The sequence below is a fragment of the Felis catus genome, chromosome B1 (genome assembly GCF_018350175.1).
Source record: "Felis catus isolate Fca126 chromosome B1, F.catus_Fca126_mat1.0, whole genome shotgun sequence".
In the NCBI taxonomy this organism is placed as follows: Eukaryota; Metazoa; Chordata; class Mammalia; order Carnivora; family Felidae; genus Felis; species Felis catus.
In genome coordinates this window covers 154,917,639-154,939,138 of record NC_058371.1, presented here as the reverse complement: position 1 = coordinate 154,939,138, position 21,500 = coordinate 154,917,639, and the positions used below count along the sequence as shown (strand labels likewise).

Sequence of the window (21,500 nt, the reverse complement as noted above, 5' to 3'; positions counted from 1 at the left end):
AAGACTGAAGATGCTGATTCATTTGATTACTTCCTTTTGTTATATTTTATTGTAGAAGAGATAAAAGGATTGGTTCAATCTAATGAGAACTAAATGGCTCTGTCTATAAACTCTCATTCATTTCTATGTCTAAGTGCCTAAAGCAGATGGAAACAATCTTTTTAAAAATCTGAGTTGAATCCTAGTGAGACTAACACAAAAGTGATCTTCACCATCACTTAATATGAAGAGTTGTGTTGAGAGAGTGATTTTCTTTAAAGAAACTTCGTAAGTAGGGTGTGGTGGGGGAGTGGAGCAGGAAGAAGGTGTGTGCTACAGTATTGAAAACTCTCATACTTTTGTGGTAGTTTTAAAATGTGTGCTGCTACCCACGGTATTCTTGGTTTTTATATGACTAAAGTTCGTAGTTATACTGTGGTACTTGAATTAACTAATGAGAAAAATTATTCTCATGGTAACTTTTTCATTGCCATAGTGTATCTGGTTCTTTTAGTTAGTTGGTTGCTTTTGATTCAGTTATAGGTTCTGGAGATAAAACATGAAAGATTATAGTCTGCCAAAAAAAAAAAAAAGGCAAATCTAGGTTCTCACGTAATATCATAGAATGATGTTACCTTTTTTATTTAAAGGAATTAACTTTTAACTAGTGGTGTCATTTAGTTTTCACAAACATACATGAAATGATATAAATTTCTATTTACATAGGTGAAAAGATAAACTGAGGCATTATTTTTTTAAAAAAATAAGAGTTTACTTAAGCAACTGCTCTAATCGAGCAGATAGAAAGGAACACCAAGGAGCTATACAAAATGACAGATTTTTATGAGCGGAAGGGAAAAGGAACAAGAAAATTACACAGTAGTTCCCCCAGCAGATGCTTAAAACCGTGGGTAGTAGGAAACACTATGTGTACTATATTTTTCCTATACATACCTGTGGTAAAGGTTAATGTATAAATTAGACACAGTAAAAGATTAACAGCAACTAATAATAAAATAGAACAAGGGCACCTGGGTAGCTCAGTTGGTTAAGCGTCCGATTTCGGCTCAGGTCATGATTGCACCGTTCATGGGTTGGAGCCCCACATCAGGCTCCTCACTGACAGTGCAGAGTCTGCTGGGGATTCTCTCTCTGCCCCTCCCCCACTTGATTCTCTCTCTCTCTCTCTCTCTCTCTCTCTCTCTCTCTCTCTCTCTCTCTTTCTCACAAAATAAAAAAACTTAAAAAAATATAGGACAAGTATAACATACGGTAATAAAAGTTATATAAATGTGGTCTGTCTTTCAAAATATCTTATTGTACTTTACTCACCCTGCTTATGATGATGTGAGATGATAAAATGGCTACCTGATGACAGAAAGTGAGGTGAATGAGGTAGGCATTGTGATGTGGTATTAGGCTACTACTGACTTTCAGATGGTTCTGAAAGAGGATCATCTGCTTCTGACCCACAGTTGACTATGAATAACTGAAACTGCACAAAGAGAAAATGCAGGTAAGGGGAGGGGACTGCTATTCTAGGGGAAAAAAAAGCAGGTTGGATACTGACTGCAAGGTTACTTTCCTTACAGGGGATGGTAGGGGCCTATCAGACCTATCAGACCACATACCTACCTAGTGCTGACCAAGCCACTTCCTGTTTTCACCAGTTCAAGGTTCCATTTCTGGGAGAGCCAAAACTGTAATTAAGTCTTGGTTTGGTAATAATGAGGCTTAGCAAAACGACTCAATTTGGGGCCTGTTGTCATGCGTTTTAACAGATTAGGGAAAGGGAAGGTCTAACAGTTCGTGAGTGGTAATAACACATCTGGAGTATACCCTTTTGGGAGTCTAAGTGTGAGCTCACTCTTCTAAATCATTCAGCATCTCCACATATGACCTTTAACTGGCCAAACATGAATGAACTTCTCTATTTTCACTTTTCTCTTTTTCAGTGTTTATTTTACTAGTTACTGTGCTGGGGCCTTTGGGAGGTTATGATAAAGGTGTTTGCTGTTATTTGTTAGGTGCCCCACTGTCCCCTCTTGAAATGAGAATTTTCCCCTAAAAGAATGAGTCAGATAATTTGGGAAATAGCCCAAGTTCATGAGTTTGCATCTGAATTTGGAAGAAGGAAAGGGTTGAAAGAATTACTGCTACTTCTGGACAATCTACCAAAATATGATACTTAAGACAAAGTTTCCCTCTTCATTGATAGGACCAGAAGTTGTTTGCGGTTTGTTTGTTTGTTTGTTTGTTTGGGTTTAAATTTTATCTTTTAGAATTGTTTCCTTCCCTCTGTCCTCTTTTTCTATTTCAAGTCTAATGAAGATTTCCTCCTTGAACTTCCTCTAATCTCTAGGGACAGTAATAACTAAATTCCAGGTGTCTGTTACCAGTGTAAACTAAAAATTTACATTGGATAGGTTTTTAAAGTCAAATATCTGACATTCTTCTGAAAGACAAGCCATTAGCTGGCCTGCCAGCCCTGGCCCTGCCCCTTGTCTTTCTTCACCTCTTACTTTCTATATTCTAGGTCTTTCTCCTTTTTCTGTCTCTCATTTTGCCTAATCAAAAACAACCATGACAACACTAAAAATCCTAGTTTAAACCTTGAATATTTGAAAATTCAAAGTATGAAATTCCTTAGGCATAACTAAAAATTACTGGTTCCCACCAGGACTTTCCAATAAGCTGGAGGCTCACTTATATATTTGCATATAAATTATGTAGTTTCTTAAATTTCCATATACATCCTTAGGCCTTACAAATATTCTCAGGTGATTTTCAAGTCAAAATCACAGTAGCTTGTGCCATTAAAGAAATTCGTTTTGAAGTGTCTATTTTCCATACCTTTTCGGCTAACTGCTCATTGTAATTGACCTAAAACTTTACATCAGCAGCACATAGTTGAAGAGATTTTGAAAATGGAAATGAGAACAAGAAGTTAAAGAAGGTATAAGGGCAGAAAAACTTTCCCTTCTCCCCTTCTGGATTTATTGGCTGATTTCATCAATAATTTGATATAAGACAGATTAACAAGAGAAAAGCAAATTCAATTTTATTTGTACGGGAACTCCAAAGATATGAAACTCAAGGGCAAATCAGTCAGTTGAGGCTTATATACCTCCTGAACTAAGGATTGAGCTGGAGGCCTGCGACTTCAATGGGGAGAGGGTAATTCACAAGGTGATGAGAAGAGTCTATGTTTATTAATTAGATGTTTGTCTTGCCAAACAGAAAGGTCTTTCAGATAAAAAATTACCTCTGGTATTAGCCGTCTTTCTGGACAGGCCCCCTATCTAAATTCTATTAGGTACTCAAAGGAGAGGTGCAAGGTTTTCTTGAGTCTGCTAGGTCTTGACTGACTTAAACTGGAAATAATCCACGTGCCAAAGTGGGACATTTTGGGGTGGCAAATTCTGCCTCCCTGTAAGGGCAAGACAGATTTGTTTCAAAGAATATGTCACACAAGAAGGACACAGTGTTTTTGAGGAGAAGGAACACAGCCATGAAATAATTCAACCCATGAGATAATTTCAAAATTGTAGAATGGAAGAAAAATTTTTGTCGCATAGAGTAAAATAAATTACCATGAGGAGAAAATGATTTCCATTGCTGCATGCCTGTATGAATACTGAAGTTAAGTGTAGGTGCCTGATGTTTTCTTGAAAGTTTTTAATTCCTTGCTGCCTAAACTTCACTCTTACCTTGGCACACGTTGTTATTGTAGTAAGTACTTGTAGTGGGAGGGTGTGGGGCATGGGGAGAAGCAGGCATACATAGAGATAGATGACTGAAATTGGGCTTGAGTCAGTTGTAAGAGCCAGAAAAGTTGACGCTGTGGGTATTTTGCAATCATTTGTTTAATTAGCTGAAACTCCTAAGGGAAAATTTTATGAAATGGCAAACTCCCAAAGCCAAATTTAAATCTGTATTTCTATGTGTGCAGAATTTCATAACACAGAGATGTAAAAAAGGTACTAGTGAAAAGCACTGTATAGTTGAGAACTTTAAATACCAAAAGCAGTATCTCATGGAGAAATGTGAAAATAAATTATATAAGTTAAAATATTATTCATGTGAGAGAACTAAGGTAAAGGTTTACAGATGGCTAAGAAAATTGTATTTTGGCTAGGAGTGTTTTTTAAAATTCCCTCCATTCTCCCCCACCCTGTTTTTGTTTGTTTCCTGTGAATTTTTCTACCTAGTTAAGTATATAATCAAGTTTATATTCTGTTATTGTCTAATGGATTTTTTGATCTACAAGATACCTACTTTTTAAACAAAAAAAGGGATATCTCTAAAAGCTGTAAGTCTTCATCATTCTGCTTTGGTACGTTCAGAGGTTAGATTTAAGTGACTGGTTGATTGAAAAGGCCAGTGAGCTGGTTTTCTTTTATACTTGGTTACGCAGGCACAAAGACACTTGTGGACTTTCTCCTGCAGGAGAAAAAAGCATCTGGCCAAAGAGCCATCTTCTCAGGTGTATGCGGTTCAAAAAAAAAAAAAAACCTACCATATCATTTAGAAAACCAAAACCTTATTAATGTATTGATTTCAGATTCAGATGAATAAAATCCATCAATTTTATCATAATCCTAAGGCTAGAGGATGAGTCTATATAACTCTACTCAAAAGCAGCTTGGGTTTTGTATGAGGATGCATCATTTACTGTTTTCAGTAGCTGATGACTTTGGTATCATTTTCTTAAATAGATCAGTTAAATAGATGCTTCTCATCATGATTGCATGTGGTCTGCATTGAAGATGTAGTTTATACATTGGAGATTGGAAACAGGTGTTCCAGTGCTGATCCTAAAAGGGCTATTATAAATTGCTTTCAGTAGTAGGCTATGAGGAAATATGTGCAAGAAAAGAAAAAAGAGCAACTTACAATTCTTATAATAATTACCCCCTCTGTACAAGTATTGAGTGATTTAAATGGACAAGGGAATAAAGAGAACCAGGGGAGTAAATCTTTCAAAATGTGGGTCTAGGTGGGAAGGGTGTAATAGAACAGAGACAGAGAAACAGATTTACCTTTCATGCTATAAAATGGTTTAATTTCTTTCACTTTTAGAAAGTGGGTCAAAGTCAATGTTGTTTCTTAATGTGTAGATACAAACTTATAGAGATGCAAAATCCATGTAGCACAGACACCTAGCTAGATGCCCACTAGTATCTGTTTGCCCTTTCTTCTGTGATAACGGAGCCTTCATTTTTAGCCGGACTCCTGACTACTGGGAGTAAAGAGATTTTGTCTTGCAGCTAAGGTATGTCTTAACCAATAACACATAAATGGAAATGATATGTGCAACTTTCTGGAACTGTTCTTGAATAAAGGTGTCATTCTCCCTCCCTTTTTTATTCTTCCTATGGGCTGGTTGCAGTATGCTACAGCAGCCATTATGGATCACAAAATAGACCCTTATGTATTAAGGAAAAGTAAAGAACATGATAGAAGATGCCTGCTTCCATACCAGCCCAGAGACCTGTTTTTAGAGAGAGAAATAAAATGATCCCTCGCATTAGCCATTTGTTATGTTGGATTTTCTGTCACTAACAGAGAAACTTCATCTTTTATACTCTAGCATAAGATCCAATAACAGTTTCACGAGTAGACTGTGCCTATATCACGTTTACGAGGAACTCTGCCTCTCAAAAATGCATAACAAATGTGAAAACTGTATATATTTTTGTGTTTTCTATTTCATCTTTGTTTCCTTTATTCTTGTGCTAGTTTTACTGATAGCAGTCACTGTCAGTAAAACAAAAGTAGCAGTCAAAAGAGGTTTGAGAATAAAAACTAACTATATATATTTACTTTTTTTTCCTCTCTAAATTAGGAAAAGACTGTCTAAAAGTGAGTGCTGGCATTAAACTCACTGTTTTGTGGTTTGAACTGCTTTAAATACTGCCTTTATGTAGCCTTCATATCTATTCCAACTACCTTTGCCTTTTTGCAGACTCTCTTCACTTCGTGTTATTCCAACAGACTCAAACCGCACTCACTGCTTTTGGGCTGTTTTCTTTCCCTTCTCTGACCAGCTTCCTCTTTCTCTCGTGCTACCATGTATTTATCTCTCTTTAACACTTAACCACACACTGTGCAATTATTGTTGACATGTCAGCCAAAGACAACTGAACTGTTTGTTCCTGCAGGGGATTTGTGTGTCTAGACTAATGGTCACACTGTAGCAGCCCATTAAAAATTAGGAGAGAAAAAGGAATGACAGACAGTAGGAAAGAAGGAAGAGATTTTTCTTTAAGAAAGCCAGCTTTCCACTTTATATTTATTTTAAAATTTTTATGTGGATAAGCTCAGTCATCGAATACATTATAATATGTATGACAAACAGCTTTATTATAATTTTGTGTTTTGGTATTTTCTTTGCATTTTAATTTTCTTTGAGGCATAAAATCTCTTGGAACACCACCTTACCTCTTCCTTTTTGGACAATCAAGAGCCTATTCGTGAAAAGTGGTCAGGTCTCTCATTATCTTTCTCTCTTCTCTTTTATTAACAATTATCACTCCGCTGTGCACTGTTTAGTAACCCAGAATTGGCTCAGTAGTATTATGAACCTTTAATGATAAAAATCAGTAGCTTCCTGGGAAATATGGCAATTTGGGGGAAAATCGGAAGAGATTAGAGGGATCTAGTAACATATTTAAACTGAGACAATGTAGATATTTACATGATGGCAGGTAAACCAACTTTGTCAGCAATTGTCTCCACCAGTACTATTCTATTGATGTGTAGTCTTAAGTATGCTTTCACAGCATTTATTGGCATAACATTTTTTTATCCTTTATTCTTTGTGAAATTTTATATTTACATAAAGTCTTACTTTTTAATTAAAAACATATACATGCTTCAGGGCACCTGGGGGACTCAGTTGGTTAAGCATCCGACTTGAGCTCAGGTCATGATTTCATGGTTCGTGAGTTTGAGCCCCGCGTCAGGCTCTCTGCTGACACCTCAGAGCCTGGAGCCTGCTTCAGATTCTGTGTCTCCCTCTCTTCTGCCCTTCCCTGCTCACTCTCTCACTCTCTCTCTCTCAAAAGTAATCAAACATTAAACAATTAAAAAAACAATACACATACTCATGTAAAGCATATTAAAAAAAAGAATAAAATTCAAAATTACTTGTATACCCATTTCCCAGAAGTTACTGATATTATTATCTTATTTTATAGCTACCTAGCCTTCTGTTCTATTTATACAGGGAACACTATTGTACATTCTGTTTTGCAACCTATTTTATCAACTTCAAAATAGGTCATGGAAAAACTGTCCACATCAATAAATGTTTTTCTACAAAATTATTCATGTTGTTATAATATTTTATTTGTAGGGGTATAATATAATGTATTCAACCAATCTAATATTATGGGACACAGGATAATTCCAATTAGTTCATGTTATAAATAGCACTGCCATAAATATTATTGCAGACTGCATGATTATATTTTTTGTAAACATCCATGATTGTGTCCTTAGACAAAATTTTTAAGTAATGAAATGTCTAAATTAAACAATAGCAAAATGCCATAATACCTTTTTAAATGTTCATCGATAATTGTTTTGCAGAAATATAATACCAATTTATAATCTAAGCAGCTCTGTATGGGGAAGCAGACAGAGCTTTACCCAGAATCTTACCAACTCTGTAGAACCATTAAAAAAAAAAAAAAGTTTGCCAACTCAAGGGGGAGGTACTGTGTGTGTGTGTGTGTGTGTGTGTGTGTGTGTATGGTATGAAAGTTGATATTACACTTTTTTTGTGAAGATTTGTTAAATTTTTATCATAGAATTCCGTTGCTTAAAAGTCCCAAGTCAAGGGGTTGCCTGGGTGGCTCAGTCAGTGGATCATGTACCTCTTGATTTTGGAGTTGTAGGTTCCAGCCCCACATTGGGTATAGTGCTTACTAAAAATAAAATCTTAAAAGAAAAGTCCCAAGTAGGAATTTATATTAAATGAAAATAAATAAAGTAAATATGTATGTGTATGTATATATATATATATACACATATATATTTAAACAGTGATAGAAGAAAGGCAGAATGTTCTAATGTTTTAATTAAGTCCTATATCTAAAATTTTATCTTATAAAACCAGTCCTATTTTTGGTACTGAGTTATAGTAGTTCTTATTTTTAATTCTGAAACCATGTATATTAGTTTCCTAGGGCTGCTGTAACAAAGCACTCTATATTTTAGTGGCTTCAAACAATAGAAATTTATTCTCTCCATAATTTTGAAGGCTAGAGGTTCAAAGTCAAAGTAACAGCTGGACCATGATCTTTCCAAAGTCTTTAGGAAGAGATCCTTCCTTGCTTCTTCAAGCTTCTGGTAGCCTCAAGAGTTCCTTGGCTTGTATCAGTGTAGTTCCCATTTCTGCCTCCATCTTCACATGGCTACCTTTCCTCTGTCTGTCTTTGCACACCAGGATATGGGTTTATGGCCCACCCAACTTCAGTTTGACCATATCTTAACTTGATTGTATCTGACAAGATGCTATTTTGTACACTTATAGGTACCAACTTTAAGACTTTAACCAAGCTCTTTTTGGAAGACACATTTCAAACCATAATACCATGTATCCAAAATTTTTTTCGATATATTATAACTAGTTTTGGGAATGAGATAATAGTAGTTCTTACTCCTATGTTGATAATTTTAATAGTATTACCTCATGCAAGGAGAAACTAATTAAATGATCATACTTTTTAAAAGCTTAATTTAGCATCCTATGACTACTGTTTCAACAATTCTCCTGCATACAAATAAGAGAAAAATCAAAATACATTGAGGATTTTCTGAGACATGCTACTGATGTCACAGGCATCTAGATCATGGCAGAAGGTGGTGAAGAGAGCTCCAGTGTATTCATATTTCTGTCCATATCACTAAAGGTCTGCTTTATGTAACTGTCTAAATAGTTCATAATTACTGAATCGTCTTGGATAAAGAGGAAGTATAGTATAAACATTCTAGTAAGTTAAGCTCTTAGCAATACACAGTGAAGTTTATGATGGTAATAACCAGTTTTCTTCTAGTGAAATGTCTTAGCCACTGCTTTAAAAATATTATTCATTTTAAATTGGTCTGGATTCCTTGTTTCTGCTGTAAGTTCTATTGATTATTTTGTTTTGTTTTTATTATTTTTTTTTCATTTCTCACAAAAAGATGAAAATGTATGTCACTTTCTTTATTAAGGCCCTTACTACAATTTGTGAAAATCCCATTCTGCCCATAGAAATGCTCAAATTTCACTTTAAATTCAATATTTTTTTTAAGATTGCATTACCAATGAAGTATTGCTTCCTTAGGGCACAAACTTCTAAATGCTGACTGCTCTCTTTATTACCAAGCTTCGCTTAGTGCTGAAGCTCTCTGTATCATTAAGATAGATTCCAATGTGTTTTCTACTTTTCTGTGATGACAGTGATGTTTTATATAATTTTTGTGAGATGTGGTGCAAACACTGGATCCCCCTTCATTCAATGAGCAAAAGCTGGCATGTCAGCTGCTATGTAACCCCAATAAACAGTCTCTGTGCAGCACTTTTGGAAGGTTTTCTTATCCATTTTACATAGAAGTTATATGTAGCCTTTAAAGATAGTTCTGTATCTTCTGTTCCTTGTCTCTGATTTTAATTCTCTTTGGGTTAAATTTCCAATTCTTTCTCATAGATATTATATTCATTTAATATCTAAATGCCAGCTGTGACTTCATTTCTTACAAACAAAGAGAAAATGCAATCAACATAACTAAACACATTTAGTTTATTCTTAATTTGAGGACTGCTTAAAATATTTTCATATTCCAGTAAACATTGCCTTGGGTATTTTAAGTATAAACACATTACATGTAAACAATGCTTTTGCAAGCAGACTGACTTAAAAATATCCACTTGAGTTGTATGGCATAATATAGCATATTCAGGCAGATTTTCAGCATTATTGTATTTTCCTACTTTCTCCTTTTGTGGACATCAGAATCTGAACTCCTAATAGATATGTACTGTCATCTGATACAGGTCTGGATGAAAATGGTGAGCAGAGGAACTCCTTAATTCAGAACATTGTGATGGTCAGTTCACATTCGCTAATATTTATTGAGGACACACCATGGGCCTTATGCACTCTGCTAAGCACCTCGTGTTTGTTTCTCCTTTTATACTTATAATAGTTCTGAGCTATTTTTTCTTCCATTTTATATGTATAGACACTAAATCCTAGAAGAATTAAGTAATCAAGTTTCTTGTTCTAGTTTTAAATGCTATTATTCCATTTAACACAAACTTATCATCAGTGAAATAAAAACACTAGAATGGGTTCCGCTATGACTTTAGCTTCTTGTACCATCCTTAGTGAGATGACAAACTTAACTTGAGTAACTAACTAAATACTCAGCATTCATTTTAGATCCTTTGCCTAATTTTGTTCTAGGCCAAAGATTTTCAGACTGTGAAAGAAAAAAGCATATTGCTAATGACAGATAAAATGTCAGCATAACAGCACTGGTTCTCTGGAATCTCTCTAGACACCTTTTGTTTGTTTGTTTGTTTTCCCTCAGCATTTTACCCGTAAAGTGGATAATCTATTTGGGTTAAGTCTGTGACTTCTTTTTTTTTTTTAATTTTTTTTTCAACGTTTTTTATTTATTTTTGGGACAGAGAGAGACAGAGCATGAACGGGGGAGGGGCAGAGAGAGAGGGAGACACAGAATCGGAAACAGGCTCCAAGCTCTGAGCCATCAGCCCGGAGCCTGACGCGGGGCTCAAACTCACGGACCGCGAGATCGTGACCTGGCTGAAGTCGGACGCTTAACCGACTGTGCCACCCAGGTGCCCCAAGTCTGTGACTTCTTTATAGCAGCATTAAATATCTTCCATGTCACAAAAGATTGTAATTAAGTGAAAAATATAGTGCAACAAAGGGGAAAAGACAAAAAAATAACTTTAGATAAAGCAAATTTATAAATCACTATGAAGATATACTACTACTGAAAATTCTGTCCTCGGGCACCTGGGTGGTTCAGTCAGTTAAGCAACAGACTCTTGGTTTCTGCTCAGGTCATGATCTCAGGGTTCATTCCTGGGATTGAGTCCCAGCATCTGGCTCTGTGCCTACACCTCAGAGACTGCTTGGGAATCTCTCCTCTCTCTTTGTCCCTCCCCCTGCTTATGCATGCATTCTCTCTCTCTCTCTCTCTCTCTCTCTCTCTCTCTCTCTCAAAATAAATAAATAAACACTTAAAAAAGGAAATTCTGTCCCCAAATGGAATCATCTCCCCGAAGGCATTACCTTACTGGAAAAAAAACCCAAACAAACCACATTTCTTAATAATGAAAGTGAACTAAAAAGTGAGTCAATGGCATTTTTAATCATTCAGCGTAAAAAAGGAAATTTGAATTAAATAGTTCATATCTATTACTCTAAAAGATGTAATTCTATCTTGTGTATCTACTATTTTTATCACATATATTGTTTTAATATCCAAGTTTTATTTATTTTGAAATACAGTGATTTATATAAAAGTCATATTATGCAGAAAAATTATGAAAATCCTTAGTAGTCACTTAAGTGAGCAGGTATGTATAGCTCAGAAAGAGATATGTATTCATTTCAGGAGCATTTATTAAGTACCTATAGTGTGATTAACAAATTAAGGTTCTTGGTTTCATGCATTTGAGTGTCATTTGTAGGGGACAGTTATACAGAGTAACTCTGGTAGAGATTTTGTTAAGAATATCACTATGGGGCACCTGGGTGGCTCAGTCGGTTAAGTGTCCAACTGTGTATTTCTGCTCAGGTCATGATCTCATGGTTTGTGGGATCCAGCCCCACGTTGGACTCTGCGTTGACAGAACAGAGCCTGTTTGGGATTCTCTCTCTCTGCCCCTCCCCCACTCACGTGAACTCTCTTTCTCTCAAAATAAATAAACTTAGGGGCGCCTGGGTGGCACAGTCGGTTAAGCGTCCGACTTCATCCAGGTCACGATCTCACGGTCCGGGAGTTCGAGCCCCGCGTCGGGCTCTGGGCTGATGATGGCTCAGAGCCTGGAGCCTGTTTCCGATTCTGTGTCTCCCTCTCTCTCTGCCCCTCCCCCGTTCATGCTCTGTCTCTCTCTGTCCCAAAAATAAATAAAAAACAAATAAAAAACGTTGAAAAAAAATTTAAAAAAAATACATCTTCCTTCCTTCCTTCCCTCCTCCCTCCCTCCCGTCCTTCCTTCCTTCTTAAAAAAATAAATAAATAAATAAATAAATAAACAAACAAACAAACAAACAAACTTAGGGGGGAAAAAAGGATATCACTCTAAACTGGTGTTCCCTGAAATTATATTTTGAAGATTGTTTTCCTTTTTGAGATATTAAATAGAATCAACTTCTTCAATGATATGTGAAATAATTTATGTGTTTTGGGTAGAAAATAATGGATGCAATAGATTTACCTTTTAGATCTAAATGACATTGTCACCATACAACATGGTGAAGACTTGTTTTGCCATACACCTAGAAAAAAAGATCAGCATAACTTTCAGTTCGTCCAGAACTGATTATGTAGTTATGTGTGTGTTTATGGAGAAAAAAAGGTCATAGTTAAAATATATATTGTTAGTGTTTAAGTTTTTCTGAAACAATTTAAAGTTTAGGTCTTAAAGTTTACATGTTGGGAAGCTTCCAGGATGAAAAATAACAAATTTGAGGGTGGTCATATTATTGTTTTCATTTCCTTGTTAGAACAGATTTTTTTTTTAAGATTAAAAATGTGGAAGTTTGTCTTTCTAAACTCTGCCTAGTTAGCGTAGATATTACATTGATGCATCGTTTAGTATCATAAAAAAACCTGTTTTTGGAGTACAGATGTCATAGTTTATTTAGTCTGCTTAGTACATTTAGTTAGAATGTGTACAATTAAATATGGAAAATCTTTGAATCAAGTCTCAAAATGTTTGGAACTGCTGGGAAGGTATATTTTTCCACAAAAGAATCCAGTTTTAGAATTCAACTTCCTGCTTTTAAAAAATGCATTTAACTCCCTTCTTTTGATCATCACCAGCTATGGAAGAAACTTCTTTTGTGCCCTAGAAGTGTGTCCCCATCTGCACCTTATCCTTCTCTGTGCTCCTTGGTTAGCACAATGTCTATAGTCTGGACTCTTGGGGGCAAAATTTAATACTCTGGTTCTCACTGATTGCCTCAAGCAATTAATATGTTTTTAAAAGAAATGTAAACCTGTAGAATAAATGTAAACCAGTATCTATTTAAGATGGTTTTCACATTTTAATATGCATAAGAATTATCTGGTATGGAGATTCCAGTACCCATCTCAGAGGTTCTTATTCTTTAGGTTTGTGATGGTGAAAGAGAATTTGCTTTGTTAACAAACATTTTAGGAATTTTTTTTTTATAATCAAAGCCCATTTATTCCTCTGATCCTGACCCTAACACTACTACTGCTATTGCCGACTCGTGTTACTAATATTTATTAACTATGGGGCATGTGCCAGGCCGCACTGTGTGCACTTTTTTTTAAGTACCCTTTTTTTACATTGTTAGAGCAACTTTATTCAGTAGGCACTATTTGTCTCCGTTTTGCAGGCAAAGCATAACTGAAGCCCAGAGAATATAACTTGTCCCAAATTGCAAAGCTAATAAGTGAATTTATGGAAATCCCTTGCCTTAAAGTTTTCAATATTTATTTAACAAGTATTAATGCCCTCAAGTGGTTTTCACAAAATGAGTGAAGCAAACAAAAGCAATAAACCAGACCGAACTAACATAGACGTAATACATGTGCAGTCTAATATCTACTGAACAATGAGTTAATGTCTCTCACTAGAATGGCAGTGATTTTTAATGCAAGCTTGGAACAAACATCCTCTTAATCACCCTCGCACTTTTCCCCTTAGGTCCCCACCGTCAATGGTCTAAGTCAAGATTGCACCTTCTTGTGGTAATAACCCCTTTTCTACAGTCAGTGATGACCACAGCCACCAACAGTCCTCACAGACATTTGCCTGTTCTTAAGTAACTTTAAGAAATGCACTGCGGATTGTTTTAAATCCAACTCTGTGCTCCAGCCTTGTTTCTTAATCTGTTACTATCCTTGGCACAACTCACCCAAATAATGCTAACAATTACAGGCCCTAAAGTCCCTAAAGGAGACTTCTTGTACCCGTAAAACTTAACCAAGTAAATATATGTATACACAAAAAAGGGATAAGAAACACAAGATTGACCAGTTTTTACTTTTGCCAAGTAAGGATAATAATTATATATATATTCTTATATATGTAAGTATGTATATATAAGTATGCAAGTGTATATATATGTACATATGTATGTATATATATTTACATATGTATATATTTGTATATATGTGTATATATATATATACGTGTTATATATATATGTGTGTGTGTGTATATATATATATACATATATATATGTATATATATATATATATAAAGAATATATTAGAACCTGTACTGGACCTTTTCTTACTGGGGAAAGGGAGAATAAAGGTCACAATCTCAGAATAAGGATGTTGTTTTGAGTTCTGGTAAAAATTGAAATGGATTGGTATGTGTTCCTGGGCTGGCATTTGGGAACCACTGTTCTAGGCAGTTAGCTATGCGGTCTTTTCAAGAGCTTCCTTAGGATTTACTCCCTGCTTTTATATTTATTTATAAAATGGCCTCCTTCAAATTCTCAGAGTTTGGAAGCATGCAGTATTTTAACATTCCATTTAAAGTTTAAAGTTTTTGTAGCATCATAACTGCATCATAACTGCCCAATCTCCTAAGTGGCTAACGATCCATATCCCATGATCGTGCTTTTTCCTTTTTAATTTCTGTGAAAAAAAGTATCCCTAGTATTTCTCTCTCAGTTTGCTACTTCCTTCTTTTGACTAAAAATATATTTAGAATGCTACCAGTGCCTAATATTATGTTTAAAAAAAAGTTCTCAGTTGTAATTTCAAAATAATAACAATAGTTCGTAGTTCTTTGGTTTGTTTTTGTATTTCTTATTACTGAATTGAAGGCACTAAAAAAAGAAAGTCTTAATGGAACTTAATGGGACTGAATGCTGTATCCTTAATAAATATTGTCATTTATTTAAGGTCTGTTTCCATATTGTTTGTATGTGGTGTTTTCTGATACTACCTGGGTTTACAACAATTCAATTCAGTTCTGATACTAACTCCCAGAATAAGAGCAGACCACACAGGTTTGAGACTCAGGCCATGCCAACTGTCCACGCCTCTGACGCCAGGCACAAGTGGGTGCCCAGGCTACTTCTGCCCAGCTGACTACAAGTTCAGTTTCAGTAATTAGGTAAAACGAAGCTCATAGAGCTTTGAACTCAAGAAAATTCTCCAGTTATGACCACAGCTTTAATATAAGGGCACACCTCAAGAACAGCCAAATGGACGTATTTTATAAGGCAGTGTATGGGGAGGGGGTGGGTTCCTCCCTCTCTGAGTGTACAACTCTCCTGGCATATCACTGTGTTTACTAACCCAGAAGCTCTCGAATCCTGTTGTTCAAGAGTTTTTACAACCCAGTTTCCAGACCCTGCTCCCCTCCCAGGAGGTTGGTGGATGAGACTAAAACATCCACTCTAATCATGTATTCGGTCTTTCTGTTAACCAGCTTCCTCCTGAAGCTATCTTGGGTATCCACCCTGAGTCACCTCATTAGCACAAACTCAGGTATGCTAGAAAGATTTTTAATGCATAATAAAAGACACTCTATCCGCTTGAAAAATTCCAAGGGTTTTCAGAGCTCTGTGCCAGTTACTGAGGACAAGACCAGTTTTTTTTTTTTCATGCCACCATTTGATTTCTGAGGAGAGTGGAATATTATTACTCTATTTTTATCTCCCAAACCATCAGTAAGCTTTCACAGTGTGAAGCAAACAAAAGCAATAAACCAGACTGAACTACTGCCCCGTCATTTGCTAATTTTCTTATATTTTACTACACAATTTCAGTTTTGGCTTCAGCATAATGACTACGAAAATACTTGGAAGAATTTAAATACACTCTCTGTCTATAAAGTATTATTATTACTTTAATTATGTTAAAATGCATTTTTCTCCTACAGACACTACAGAAGCACGTTTTGTCCTCTGCCTCTGACCCACCTACTGAAGCAGTTTCTCTTTACATGATTTGCGTTCCTACACTGATATTTATATGTATTTGAGATTTATTCTTATTTTCCAGTATCCTCAATCATAGTCTCAAGGGATAGGTTCGTTTGTAAAACTCAACAAGAAAGAGCCAGATGTGGGAAGTATGACCTATAACGAACATAGTTGTTTTTATTTATAGACCCTTCTGAGGCCTGTATTTAGTAGATCTATTGCTTGACATTGAAAATATATCTAACTTTTTGGGTAGTGATGGGTGTTGATGCATTATAATTATCATTTTCAGATATGGTTTGGTATATTTTCTAAGAAATCTTCTATCTTTGCATATTTAAGCCATTATATCTGGGAATTTATTGCCTCTTTATTTGTAGAAGTATGTATGTATGTGAATATTGTATTCATATTCATTAGAAGGAGTGATTGCTTTGTAATGGAGGACATCCAGAGATTTCACTGGTCCGTACCTTCCTCACAAAATTGAAGTCAAAGTAAAAAATAAAAAAAAACATCCAGCACCCACGTCTTGGTTTCTAACAGAATTCTCCAATAAAAGGAACTAGGATGGGTGTTGTATGGAAACCAATTTGACAATAAATTTCATATTTTAAAAAAAGGGGGAACTAGGCTCCTTGGAAAAATGTCTGAGTCTGGGGCTGGGCAGAAAATATGAAAATGAGCCTGGAGAATCTTGTAGTACTAGAGAGTAAGGAAGTGCTCAACAAATAAAATGATGGGAATATGCCAAAGAGAAGAAAGCAACCAACCCAAAACAGTTTTCATAGCCAAAACAGAAACAATTTGTGCAACAGATTAAATAACATAGCATTGGATTACATCACAGAGTATAAAATAAATATCTATGAGTCCATACGGATACAAGTGAACCACTGAATAAATAAAGAAATGGACAGGAGAAACAAATCTCCTGTGGAAAAGAATTCCAAATTCCAATTTATGTAGATACTCCCTCCTCAATGAGATGGAGCTTAATTGTCACACTTTTAGTGTGAGTCACACCTAATAACTTGCTACCAAAAAATACAATATGAAAGAACAACAACAAACAGGAAGTAAGTTTAAAGGGGAGAAACTTGGGTAACACTACCTCACTCAGATGATCAAAGCTAACACCATCATCGATAAAACATGTTAATAGTATAGACACTTGATATGATGTAATTATCAATGATGATGTTAGCACTGATCATTGTTAACATCTGTAAGAACAAGGAAAGGGTGGAAAAGTGTCTCAGTCCAGAAGAAGCTAAGGAGATATGACAAGTAATGTAATGTGATTTCCTGGATGGGATCCTAGAACAGAAAAAAGACATTAGAGAAAAACTAATGAAATTCAAATGAACTATGGAGTTTATATTTAATAATAATTTATTAATACTGGTGGGAGTTTTTAAAGCATAGTTGACATATAACATCATATGACTTTCAGGTGTACAACAGAATTGTTGAATACTTGTATACTACTGATAGCATAATCTACTTAACATCTTCAGTTTGTGTGCGTTACTGCTTGTGACAAGTTTACAATTGTGGTGTAAGACGTTAAAAATAGGGGAAACTGAGTGCTACGTATATAGGAATCCGGTGCAAAGAATCTATACAACTCTTATGTAATAACTAGAACCTGGTTCTTTTTATTGTATAATAAAAAGGTAATTAAAGAGAAAATAAGTAAAATTACAGGACCAAAGTTTCACATTTCTAGAATTGACTAAGTTTTTGTATGACTCAATACTTTCCGGAAGCATTCAAATCCAGAAGAAAAAAAAACTGAAAAGTGTATGGTATTTGCTTGCTTTCAACAGATAAGAGTTCTGATATAAAGGACCTTGTTTAGTGAGTGAACTATCCATAAAGAATGTAGAAATAGCAATAGGGAATATTAATAAAGATTATTTTTTACTTTCAAGAAATTTCCTGGGACTATTGAAAATACCATGACAGGTTTACATATCAGCAACTTGTTACCAATAACATAGACAAATGGCCCATATTGGGACTTAATAATCCATTTTAAGTAATCTGAGGTAGCTCTGTGAGGATTATGAGCTATCAATGAAGAAAAGAATACTTACCGAATTGTCATCTGAAAGGTGATAGATGCAGTTCCCTTCATTTTTTCAGCCAACATTTCTCTAATGCCTACTAATTGCTTTGTCTTGGGATACAAACTTAGTCCCTAATGTCAAGGAGGTTATAATGTAGTAAAGGACAATGAGCATATAGTCAATAAGAGCAATTAAGTAAGTTAGTTGTCTGGGTGCATTGAGAGCATTGAAGGAGTCCTCAATTCTAGAGATCAGGGATAGCTGAAAAGGCTTTGCAGAAGAGATGGTCCCAATGCTTAGGTATATTTCACCATGCCAATAGATCTGGGAAACCAAAGGCATAGACATAATCCAGAAGCAGTAGGTCACACTTAGGCAACGTTAGTGTTTGAGAATTCCTCAGTCATTCTGGAACCAGAATTTGTATAAGAGAAAGGTTCTAGAAAAGAAAACCCTGGAAATGCATGCATACTCCAGTTATAATGGAGCTTATAAGCCTAGCTAGAGTTTTAAATAAGGTAATAATGTGATCAAGTCATTCTAGCAGCTGTTCATCAAGGACAATGAGGGTGCCTTGCCTATTGGAGTGTCTTGGAACTATATTTTATCTCACTTCCACCCAAACACTACTAATTTCCTCCACTATGATGAAATAATACACCTCAGAGTATTGTTACAACAACCCTTAAGTGTGATGGGATAGGAAGTTGAGAACAACTTTAGAGGGAGATGAGATTGTAGACAACTGAGAAAGTGTTGAATGACTTTTAATAGCCCATGTGAGAGGTCTGAATTAAGGCTTTAGCAATAATGATAGAGAGGAAGATAAATGCAAGAAACTTCAATGAGGCAGAATCTCTTGGAACTTGATCCATGATAAGTGCTAAGAGTAAAGATGTCTCAAATGACTTCATTATTGAAAGGGACAGACTTTGACTTGTGAGGAAAGATAATTCAGTTTTAACATAGTGAGTTTGAGCTATCTATGGGATGCAGAGGTACCATGCCCAAAGGGCAGTAAATAAAATGATCTAGAGCTGCTGCTGGGCAAACTTCTACTATAAAGAAACAGGTGTTAAATATTTTCATCATTAAAGGCTGTATAAGGTCTCTGTCACAGCTACTGAGTGCTGTTTTAATAGGTGGGAAGCAGCAATGGAAATATGTAAACAGAGGAGTGTGGCTGCATTCTACTATAACTTTATGAATGCTAAAATCTAAATTTTATATTGTTTTCACATGTCTTGAAATATTATTTTTTTCCAACTATTAAAAAACAGGAAAATTATTTACAGACTGTACAAAAACAGCCAGTGAACAGATTTGACCCAAGGTCCTTAATTGGCTGACCCCTGACCTACAAAGAAATGTGCTTGTAGGGATAGGAATGGTTTTGTTATCAGCATAGAAGGAAACATCTCAAGTGATGGTTGTGAATACCAGCTCACCTAGGAACTGATGGAGGAAAGAGTATGGCTGAGACATGGCTAAGGAACCACCAGAATTTAAGAGATGAGTCAATAAAAGAGATTTGGGAAGTAAAACAAATCCTGTTTTGTAATGGATAATCCCGTAATTATTTTATAAATATATTAACTATATAAAATATTTACTATTCCATCAGCATTTCTTGCCTCACCCTTTTGTGTATTTTTCAGTGCTTAATGCACCACCTGCAATAGAGGTATTTAAAAAACGTCTATGGCATGGATGGTTAGATTGTGATGCCTTATTTAGAATTGTTTAACACCTGAAGTTGGGAGCTGTTTTTTGTTTGTTTGTTTGTTTTTTGTTTTTCCCCTGCCTACCTACAGAAGCACAAAAGAAACTAAAATTCTTGTCATCTTTGAAATAATTTTCAGATCAAATTAGTACTGTGTTAAATGTTTTTGTTCATTTTTTTGTAATTTTGTGGTGTTTAAAAGTGATTAAGTCCCTAATCATGAAGTAAGTTTTAGTAAACCAAACTATATTTTCTCAATACTATTTTCCTCTTTCCAGTTTTTAAGTTGTTGAAAAGCATGACATAGAAACAAAAACTTAGTGCAGTTTCGTAAGAAGTAGAGGAAATTCAAAGGTCAAAAAATTTTAAAACAGGGGCGCCTGGGTGGCTCAGTTGGCTAAGCAGCAGACTTCGGCTCAGGTCATGATCTCGCGGTCCGTGAGTTCGAGCCCCGCGTTGGGCTCTGTGCTGACAGCTCAGAGCCTGGAGCCTGTTTCAGATTCTGTGTCTCCCTCTCTCTGACCCTCCCCTGTTCATGCTGTGTTTCTCCCTGTCTCAAAAATAAATAAAACGTTAAATTTTTTTTTAATTTAAAACATTCTTAGAAAATATTGGGGTGCCTGGGCGGCTCAGTTGGTTAAACATCTGACTTCGGCTCAGGTCATGATCTGGCAGTTCATGAGTTCTAGCCCCACGTTGGGCTCTGTGCTGACAGCCTGCAGCCTGGAGCCTGCTTCAGATTCTGTGTCTCCCTCTCTCTCTGCCCCTTCCCTGCTCATGTTCTGTCTCTCTCTCAAAAACAAATCAACATTAATTTTTTTTTTAATTTTTTTAAACATGTATTTATAATTTTGTTCTGATTAAATTCTGGGACATAGCTGTGATTAGGGATCTGTGATAATCATCTATTTCTACAGTATGTAGCATGACAGTGCCATTATTTGCAGTCAAGAGGGAACCACTAAACATGGCCAGTTATCTCATCAGTGAAACCAATTTTAAGGGAGGCAAGTTAGTGCCTGATCATTTATGTTAAAAAAGTAACATTATCTTTTTCTGATGCTTGTCTCAGTTGGAAAAATATGGTCTCATTTGCTTTTATGTTAATAAAATAACAGCATACTAAAAGAAAATGGATATCTTTCAAAGTGGAAATCTTTATAATTACATTGAAAAATAGAAAATTAAGGTGCATATCTATGTTTGTGGTTTTGAAACAAATCTTCTAACTACTGGATATACTTCAGAATTACTTGCAGAGAGTTTTGATTCAGTAAGATTGAGTGAGCAGGGCATTTAATTTCTTTTTTTTTTGATACAGAAGGATTTTATAATGTAAATTGCAAATATCATGAAACAATGCATATCAAATATCAATGCTGCATTTTAAAATCAGTCGGTCAGAGAAAGACAAACATCATATGACTTCACTCATATGTGGAATTGAAGATATAAAACAGATGAACGTAAGGGAAGGGAAGCAAAAATAATATTAAAACAGAGAGGGAGACAAACCATAAGAGCCTCTTAAATACAGACAACAAACTGAGG

General features: G+C 35.5%; 1 protein-coding gene and 1 long non-coding RNA gene across 32 annotated transcripts in view; one reads left to right on the top strand and one right to left on the bottom strand.

Annotated features, from left to right (window-relative positions):
- The window catches only part of LOC109499146, a 40,303-nt gene extending 21,496 nt beyond the window's left edge, over window positions 1-18,807 (bottom strand). For 2 of the 3 annotated variants that reach the window (XR_006597057.1, XR_002156313.3), the window contains exon 1: window positions 18,254-18,807. This is a non-coding gene — a long non-coding RNA (uncharacterized LOC109499146). Of the gene's footprint in view, window positions 1-1,311; window positions 1,837-18,253 lie in introns of those variants that run through there. The other variant, XR_006597058.1, reaches the window with a different exon arrangement.
- The window catches only part of ADGRL3 (adhesion G protein-coupled receptor L3), an 823,449-nt gene that overhangs the window by 609,450 nt on the left and 192,499 nt on the right, over window positions 1-21,500 (top strand). The window lies entirely within an intron of this gene.